Raw genomic sequence first — 10044 nt, forward strand, 5'->3', positions numbered from 1 at the left:
ATTGAGACTATTCACCTGATGCGAAGAACTGACTCATTGGAAAAGACCCTGATGCTGGGAAAGATTGAAGGCGGGAGAAGAAGGGGACAACAGAGGATGAGATGGTTGGATGGCATACCAACTCAATGGGCAGGAGTTTGAGCAAATTCTGGGAGATGGTGAAGGACAGGGAAGCCTGGTATATTGCAGTCCATGGGGTCTCAAAGAGTCAGACACAACTGAGTGACTGAACAACAACGAGATACAATTATAAAGAAGGGACACGAGGGGAATTTGGTGGGAAAATCCTCACCAAACAAACAATGCTGAATATTAGAATAAATACCGTAGCACATAAAATTAAAAAACAACCAAACAGGGCTTCTCTGGTAGCTGAGTGGTAAAGATTCTACCTGCCAATGTAGGAGACTCCAGTTTGATTCCTTGTCTGTGCTCCAGGAAGATCTCACATGAGCCGGGACAGCTAAGCCAGGGCACCACAACTACTGAGCCTGTGCTCTAGAGGCCAGAAGCTGCAGCTGCTGTGTACCCTAGAGCTCATGCTCTGCAGCAAGAGAAGCCGCCACAGTGAATCCGATCACTACAGCTAGAGAGTAGCCCCCACTCACCGCAACTAGAGAAAAGCCTGCACAGCAACAAAGACCTAGCACGCCATAAATAAATAAACATTTTTAAAAAAGAAAAGAGACAACCAAATAAACAGCCTGCTTACCAAGGAAATCCCCACATTCCACGACTCAAGTCATTTCAGAAGGTGGGAAATGAGGTCAGAGCAGCAGTGGTCCTGCCCTCCCAGGGGGCACACAGACAGGCTCCAGCAAGCATACAGAGTCCCCAGGAGGATAGCCTATTTCCTCCTCTTTTCTCAGTCTGATAACACCAACAGGGAGAAATTAAGCTCCTCTCTTCTTGCTTCCTGAATCTCCAGCTTCCCTGCTGTGGGGTCCTCCTGACTGCCAGCCATGGAAGTCTTTTCCTTCCCAGCAGAATGTAAAGTGAGAGTCAATGAGCTGGGAAAAGTCCTTATTTCCAGAGCTGGGCAAGATAAAGATAAAAAATGAAAACAGGAACTAACAAGAATGATGGGGGGTGACCCCAACAGGAAGAGGTGTTGGATGGACAGGGAGTAAACCCCAGGAAGGGGACCTGATGTGACCTGTTGAACTGTGACCTGGTTATTGGTGACCCCAGTGTCACAGAGGGGAGAAGGGACTGTGTTCCCAGGGTGAGATCTGCTCCCATGTTCAGCTCTCACACAGTTGTGGGTGAAACTTCTAAGCAGTACTGGTTACCTAGGCGTATGCGACTTGCAGAGGTTCTGTCCGGCACCTCCAGTCCACTTAAACTCCGCAGGAAGAATGATTAAGTGCTCAGTGGTTGTTGGCTGTGAGATCTGGTCTACAGCAGCAGACAAAAGTGGCAGAAGCAACTCATGCTTGTATCAAACTAATCATCTCCAGTGGCTGCAGAGTCTGTCTCTTCCCTCTGGGTCCCTAACCAGTCTCCTCCTTCCTTCTTCCCCATGGGACAACTGGACTTAATGAAAGGCTTTCCCATCACTTGAAAGTGAAAGTGAAAGTGAAAGTGAAAGTTGCTCAGTCGTGTCTGACTCTTTGAGACCCCATGGACTGTATAGGCTGAATTCGTGGGTAGCTTTCCCTTCTCCAGGGGATCTTCCCAACCCAGAAATGGAACCCAGGTCTCTGGCATTGCAGGCAGATTCTTTACCAACTGACCCATCACTTCAGTTCAGTTCAGTTCAGTTCAGTTACTCAGTAGTGTCCGACTCTTTGTGACCCCATGAACTGCAGCACACCAGGCCTCCCTGTCCATCACCAACTCCCGGAGTTCACCCAAACCCACGTCCATCGAGTCGGTGATGCCATCCAGCCATCTCATCCTCTGTCGTCCCCTTCTCCTCCTGCCCCCAATCCCTCCCAGCATCAGAGTCTTTTCCAATGAGTCAACTCTTCGCATGAGGTGGCCAAAGTACTGGTGTTTCAGCTTTAGCATCATTCCTTCCAAAGAACACCCAGGACTGATCTCCTTTAGAATGGACCGGTTGGATCTCCCTGCAGTCCAAGGGACTCTCAAGAGCCTTCTCCAACACTATAGTACAAAAGCATCAATTCTTACCTAACAGTTATTTCAAGTTTCTCCTTCCCCCACCCTACATGGTTCTCCAGGAGACCGTGAAGAGGATCATTTGGAGAGAAGCAAGAAGGGTGTTTCTCGGGACCCCACGCCAGGCAACAGGGAAACCAAGGGTGACAGGGTTACCAGCTTGGCTCAGAATAACACTCCATTCAGATTTCTCACCTGGGGCCCCACTGGCCCAGAGCACCAACCCTCTGTTCAGCCTTGCATTGGAAAGCGATGTCAAAGGCACTGTTCACTGTTCTTTCATCAAGAACATTTTCCAGTATTATCGAGAATATATCCTTCTACCACCATATTGAAAATCCCAGGCAGACACTGAAATGGATAAGACAGATGTGCTTGAAGAGACTAGGAAGATATTAAAGGTCCATTGTTTGTTGACAAAAGAGGTTTGTTGAACAGCATGGGTACTATCGTTTTGTTTGAGGATAGATAGGTAGTCATGTACAAATGTGAGAGCTGGACCATAAAGAAGGCTGAGTGCTGAAGAATTGATGCGTTTGAATTGTGGTGCCGGAGAAGACTCTAGAGAGTCCCTTGGACTGTAAGGAGATCAAACCAGTCAATCCTAGAGGAAATCAACCCTGAATATTCAATGAAAGGACTGATGCTCAACCTAAAGCTCCAATACTTTGGCCACCTGATGTGAAGAGTGGAAACATTGGAAAAGACCCTGATGCTTGGAAAGACTGAAGACAGGAAGAGAAAGGGGTGATAGAGGATAAGATGGTTGGATGGCATTATGGACTCAAAGCACATGAATTTGAGCAAACTCCAGGGAAGAGAAGGACAGGGAATCCTGGTGTACTGCAGTCCATGGAATTGCAAAGAGTAGGACATGACTAGTGACTGAAGAACAAGATAGGTAGATAAAAAGACAGATTGATAGATAAGTGATAGCTTGATGATGGTTATATATGGTCAATCAGTAGATAGATAGTTTTTAATGTGCAAAAAAGCTGTGGAAGGAAAATGCATCACACTTTTCATGGTATGCAGCTGGAAAGACACTTGTTTTAGATTGAAAATATCACTTATGTCAATCACTTCCAAACCCATTATGTTTTCTACTATTTTTTCTATCATGGCTTTTAAAAGCACTAAATACTGGTTGTCAAAAATTCAAAAGGTACACATTGTAAAGTGAAAGGTTAAACTCTTCCTTCCTCTTAGGTAAAAACATCATTAATATTTTCCTGTGAGTCTTTTTATAAAAAACACATTATGCAATCCTTATATACACATCCTTTAAAATATTAAGTGTTTGGTTAAATATAATCCATACTGTTCAACTTCCCATTTTAATTAATATTACATCTTAAGTATTTTCCAAAACAACACAAAAAGATCTATGCTACTTTTTAAAAATTGCCAATATTTCACTTTATGGATGTAATAACTTATTTCATCAATCCCTTACACATGGACATTTTGACAGTTTCCAGAATCTAATTTTCCCAAAAAAATTTTGAAAAAAACCATCCTTATCCTTAAACAAAGTTTCAGGAGGAGAAGGATTTGCACAGTCATACTTTTCAAATGTATTTTAACTCATGGAATCTGCAGGATTAAAGTAGCACATATTCTTAAATTTGATAGCTATTGAAGAATGCTCTTCCAAAAATGTTACACTGAATTATATCCCACCCGCACAACAGCATATGTCTTTGATTTCCAGTTGTTTAGATTTAAATGTAGATCTGTGCCTCTTTAGACATACAATGGCTACATGCATTACTATTTCAACAGTATTTTGGCACCCCAAAAGAAAATCCAGGTGAGATGTGATTCAGTATTATCCAATGGCCATGTGTGCCTGTATGTGTCTGAGAGTCTGCTCAAATTTTACACATAGTTTTACTCTTATCTGGAGAAGGAATTGGCAACCCACTCCATTATTTTTGCCTGAAGAATTCCACTGACAGAGGAGCCTGGTGGCTAAAGTCCATGGGGTCACAAAAAGTCAGACATGACTGAGTGACTAACACACACTTACTCTTATCTGTGATCACATCTATAACTAAATAATCTCCTACAAGCTCTCTCTTGATTTGTAAAATATGAGAGGACTGAGCTAGGTAGGTCAGTAGGCTCACAGCAAAGGACTCCAGTGCCTTCTGTGGGTCACCTTGATCCTTGGGGTCAGATGTAATAAAAAAGAGGCATGGGTTTCCACTTTGCCCTCGTGGGTCTCAGTGTTTTTCCAAGGGGTCCCTGACCCCTCATAGGTTCCCCTCGTAGGTTCCAATGTGTCTTCTTCTCCCTCTAACCATGTTTTAAGCTGTTCCTTCGAAAGACCTGTGGCTAGCAATCTGAGCCACAGAAGTGACGTGGGAGCACAGACTTCTTTCCTGTGGTCCCCATATAGTTTTCTGATCCTCAAACTGGACTCTCCTAGACTATTGTTCTTTACTCAGTGTCTCTCTCCTTCAGCTGCCTAACATCCAATGCTCACATACAAACACACATACTTCTTATTCCATATCACTCCAAGCAGTTTTGTTTCTCTGATCAAACCTGACTAATAAAGGTCATATATGATTGGGACTTCCCTGCTAGACCAGTGGCTAAAATTCCATGCTCCCAATGCAGGGGGCCCGGGTTCAATCTCTGGTCAGGGTAGTAGATCCCAAATGCCACGACTAAGAGTTCACATGCCACAGCTAAAGACCGTGCATGCTGCAACTAAGACTTTTCCAGCCAAATAAATTTCTGTAAAAGATTATATATTATTACTCACAAAATGCATCACATTAAATCACAGCTCTGTCCTCTCTCTCATGGTGCCTTCCCACTCATATTGTGAACAGAGGACACACTCGTATTTACAACAGCCATAGTAACCCCAATTTCCTGCGTCACTGTGCTGTGAAGCTGGGCGACTTCACACTTCAAGGGGCCCACCTGAATGCCTCCCAGAGCAAAGGGATGAGGGAGTGGGAAGGGATGAGTCACCCCCCACCCCACACTCTCTCTCCATCCTTTCCGGCCCAACCTCTTCTCCCACCACTCCCACCACTGCTCTCAGTGCCTCCTCTCATGCGCCTCCACATCACCCAGAGCCAGACAAGGGCTCTCCATCCCCAGCTGGGCAGGAAAAACAGAAAACTCAGCCCTGCTCTAAAAAGAGTTCAGCCCCAGGGCTTGTAGGACAGTGTGATTCTTCCTGGGCAACACCGATTTCTATTCTACACTCACCTTTCTTTTTCCCATTTATTGTTATGCCTCTAAACATTTAGTGAGGAAATAAAAGTGAAAAAGAACAAATGAGCAGAGGGAGAGAGACTAACACCAGGGTGAGGTAATTGCAGGTCAGCAATCATTAATCACAGGTCACTCTCACATAAAGACCTCAGCCTATTTCCAAGAACGTTTTCCCAGGCTGTTAGTTTCCTTGAATTGTAATTTTGGTCATGTGACCTGGATACTTGAGTAGAACCATATCTTTCCCAAGTAGAAAATGTCACCACATCTCATAAAATAAGTAAGGGATCAAGAAGCACATGATACAGCCCCAGAACAGGGCTAGGGGTAGGGGGTGGGGTGGTGGTGGGAGGGATGGGGGGATACTGGGGCATAATTCTGAGTTTCCACTTTCTAAGCTTTAGGAAAGACAATGACACCATTACATAGAATTATATGGAGGAATTTTTAACAACATTGGAAAATATACACCATGTACTAAGTTTAAAAAACCCAACAAAAGTATTATAAAAATGTATAAAGTATACAATGTATATATGTTTATAAGACCTCAAATATTATTTACTATTTATGGGTAGATGGATTTGAGTTATTTTTTCTTTTTTTGGATTTTTCAAATGTTTTGTGATAATTATGTATTGTTTCTAAGACTAGAAAAATAATACATGCTCTTTTGTAAAAGAGAGATAGATATGTAGAAATAAGACCTCACCCCTAGTCTGGGCTTAGTACCACAATAATGGACAACTCCTAAAAGTGCTAGAAGACATGTTTTGAACTCAACTTGCCCAAAGTCAATATCATCCTTGCTCTTCCCAATCATGACTCTCTTCAAGTCTTTTCGACTTCAGTGATTATCCTTCCACCCACTAAGTTAAGCCAAAACACCTCATTTTTCCTACTGCCCCTTAGCCCATGCAACAGGCATTCTGAGAGTTGGTATCTTAACATAGCTCGCAACTCTATCCCCTTCTCTTCATACCTCCCACCAGCACACTCCTCCACCTCTCCTGCAAGTCCAACCCACACCATTCCTCTAACCTAGACCACTCCAGGACCTTAAAAGATTTGCTTCCCTCTTTGAGGCCAGTCCTGAAAACTATTCTCTACTGAAAGACACATCAAGTACAATCCAGAATTGAAACTGGATTTCCACCCACCTAATCTGTTACTTCCTGACCTTCACCATTTTAGGAAATAATAAACTCATTCAATCAGCTCATCGCCAAACCCTGAAGGCGTCCAGTTTATTCATCAGTGGAAAAGCTCATCAACTTCATCTCCACAGCATAGTTTGAATTCCTCATTCCACCTACATAGCTACAGCCAGAGCCCAGCTACTGTCATCTCTTGTATCCAGTACTGCAATCACCTCCTAATTGACCTCCCTATGTATATTCTTCACCCTATAATCTATAATCTGCAATAATCCAGAAAGGTTTTAAAATCAAAGCAGAAAAACCATCTGGTTAAATCCCCAGAGGATTTGTCCTGCCCATGGGAACAAAGTGAACACTTTCTCTTGCGTGGCTTATGGCTGCCCACTTGTCACTGCTCATCTCTTAATCTCTGTTTTGCTCACCAGGTTCCTAACACACTGGCCCTTCTCTACTGGGCAAGTAGACCTAGCCTAATCACAACTCAGGAACTTAGTGCTTTCTCTTCCCACTGCCAAGAGTGCTTCCCTCTGGCTATTTCACAGTCTGTCCTTCCTTATCTTGCAAAGCTCAGAACATACATAAATTTCTAACATAGGCATTCCTGATGACTGGTATTGACAAGTTAACCAATCCAGTTTGGTATCCTTTCAATCTGCTTTTATTTCCTCCTTTGCATTTGTCTGAAATAGTCATCTTTATTAACAGCCTTGGATGTTAATTATCAATCTCCCTCCACTAGAAAGTAAATCTCATTGTCTGTTTGTTTCTTACTGCTATTTTCCAGTGTCTAAGAAAGAGCTTATGATTATTACATTTTTGCTAACTGGATAAACGAAGGACTCTCCAGGACTTACTCATAGTTTTTACACGAGTATATCTCACTGTCTCTGTGAGATTAAGTCTGCCACAATCTGAGTTTTCAAAGTTCACACTTAACTATAGATAAGATCATGCCAAATTTTCTGGAAATTAAACTGCCTCTGTGCTGTGGGAATGAGTGAAGGCACTCAAAGCATGATGGCGCATTCATGAAAGCAAGCTCAGTCTCCATGAGAACATCAGAGTTGGGGACTCCTCACTCTGAGTGGCCTGAGGACACCATTTGCCACTCTCTGGCATCTCTGGTATGTGCAGGAGGAAGCAAGCAGCTGCCACATGATAGATGAGGAAGCAAAGGACTCACTCTCTGCTAATATGCTTCTGCCCTGCTCTGGGAGAAGCTTGATCCCTCAGCAAAGAAAAATTCAAAGGCATTCCAAAATATATGGGGAAATTATAGATAGATGGGAATCAGGACGGAAGTACATTGCTTCTCTTCTATCTGATCCATAAAGTATTCCTATTAGTGTTGATATGGTATACCCTGCAAAAAGCTGTAGTTTGGCCCACACTCAGAATATACAGAAAGTGAAAGTTAAGTTGCTCGGTCATGTCTGACTCTTTGCGACACTGTGGACTGTAGCCCACCAGGTTCCTCTATCCATGGGATTCTCCAGGAAAGAATACTGGAGTGGGTTGCCATTTCCTTCTCCAGGGGATCTTCCTGACCCAGGAATCGAACCCAGGTCTCCCACATTACAGGCAGACGCTTTAACCTCTGAGCCACCAGGGAAGCCCCAGAGTAGACAAGCCCTGTACAACTGGGACTCAGGGACACTGACTTCCCATGTCCTGTATGTCCTCAGGGAGCAGCCCTTAGACAGGTACTCTCAACAGCAATGACCACTGTTCAACTGCAGCCTCTTGAGCTGACATGGATAATCACAATTCAAACAGCCCAAATAAACAAAGCCCATCTTCTAAAATCATTTTCCTCCAATGCTTTACAGTACAGTTTGGAACCCCAGGTCATCTGGGCTCTGCATCTGTCTGACAGTGAGATATCCTAATGTGAAAACTGGGAGAAAGTCCTAGGGATTTAAAGGTGGCAGTGGCATCCATGACAAAGAACCAGGCACCAAGGTCAGAGAATCATCCAGGTGACAAACTTGCCTCACTGTCCAGAGTGAATCAGAACTTGCCGTGTTCGTGCTGCAAACCATTAATAATCATAGTATCTCTCCTTGCACACCATTGTAGGATAGAAGCTAATCTCAAGGCAGCATCAGATACTATGGAGTAAGAGTTTATGGCTAGAAGCACAAGTACAAGGGAGTCAGGTGACACCGAGTGACTTTCTTTTCCCTGTTCTACCTAGTATGTTTCAAGGATCACAGTTAAAATACAGAGAATATTTCTTGGGAAAAGTAGATCCAGGGGCAAGGGCAGAGGCAGTTTTCCTCGGTAGGCAGGATTACCTAAACTCAAGTCCAGCCTTGGACACCAGATCCTCTCCCCACAAGAGAATGTTAGCTCCTTTTTAAAATCCCCAGGACAGGCAGAAACTAAAACCTGGGCCTCATCTCATTCTCTAAGCCAAATACTCTCAAGGGTAGTTGGTCCCTCAAAATCTGAGCTCACAAGGTTGGGGAGAGGAGACAACTGAGGAGAATAGCAATAATAAAAGTAATAAATTGTACAATCTACATCAGATGGAGGTGTATTAATAGACTAAAGCAGATAGTAAAAGTTAAGTGTTAGTCACTCAGTCATGTCAGACTTTTTGTGAACCCATGGTCTGTGCATGGAATTCTCTAAGCAAGAATACTGGGGTAGGCTGCCATTTCCTTCTCCAGGGTATCTTCTAGACCCAGGGGCTGAATTGGAGTCTCCTGCATTGCAGGTAGATTTTTTTACCATCTGAGCTATAATAAATATCCTTGAAGAGATAAAAGAGGAAATTGCTGTCATGAAACAGAGAGAGAAGTTTCTAAGAAGAAGCAAGTAAAAATATTGGGCATGAAAAGATAATTTTTTTGAAAGTCATATCTGGGATTAATTGCTGAATGGGTATAGCCAGAGAAGGAATGTGTGAGCTGAAAGATCAGGTGAAGAACTTCTCCCAGGGCCATCAAGAAGGAATAAAAGGATGGAAAACCTAAACAGGAAGTTAATAAGTGTGATGGTTATATAATATTCACAAAATATATAATATTCACAAAATAATATTCACAAAACAGAGAGGAAGAATTATTAGCAGAAATAGGAAATTAAATTTCACTAAATTAAGAAAAAGATGAAAGTCTTCAAGTTGACATGCCTAACCAGGTACCAAAAAGATAGATGAGGAAAAATCTAGAGTTGAAACAATATAGAGATATCTAATAATATCAGAGCCAAATAAACCCCCAAAATGTTCGGCTAATAAGGGATTAATAATTTCCAAAAGAAAAAAGTCAGAACTGAATGTCATTTGTGTTTTAATAATAACATGAAGAATAAGAAGAGAGTAGAGTGACATTCTAATAAATGGAAGAAAAGAATTTCAAAACTAGAATTTTATGTTCAGCTACATATTGATAAATGAAGAATGAATCCAGGAAGAAACGAGGTGGTAAAGAGAAGTAACACTGAGGAAATAGCAATGAAATTGTTGTTTTCTAATAAACTGGGCACACAAGAAAAGATTACCTTTGATATT

Source organism: Bos grunniens, chromosome 8, assembly GCF_055505025.1.
Source record: "Bos grunniens cultivar Pamir isolate PY7600 chromosome 8, Bosgru_T2T1.0, whole genome shotgun sequence".
NCBI classification, from domain to species: Eukaryota; Metazoa; Chordata; class Mammalia; order Artiodactyla; family Bovidae; genus Bos; species Bos grunniens.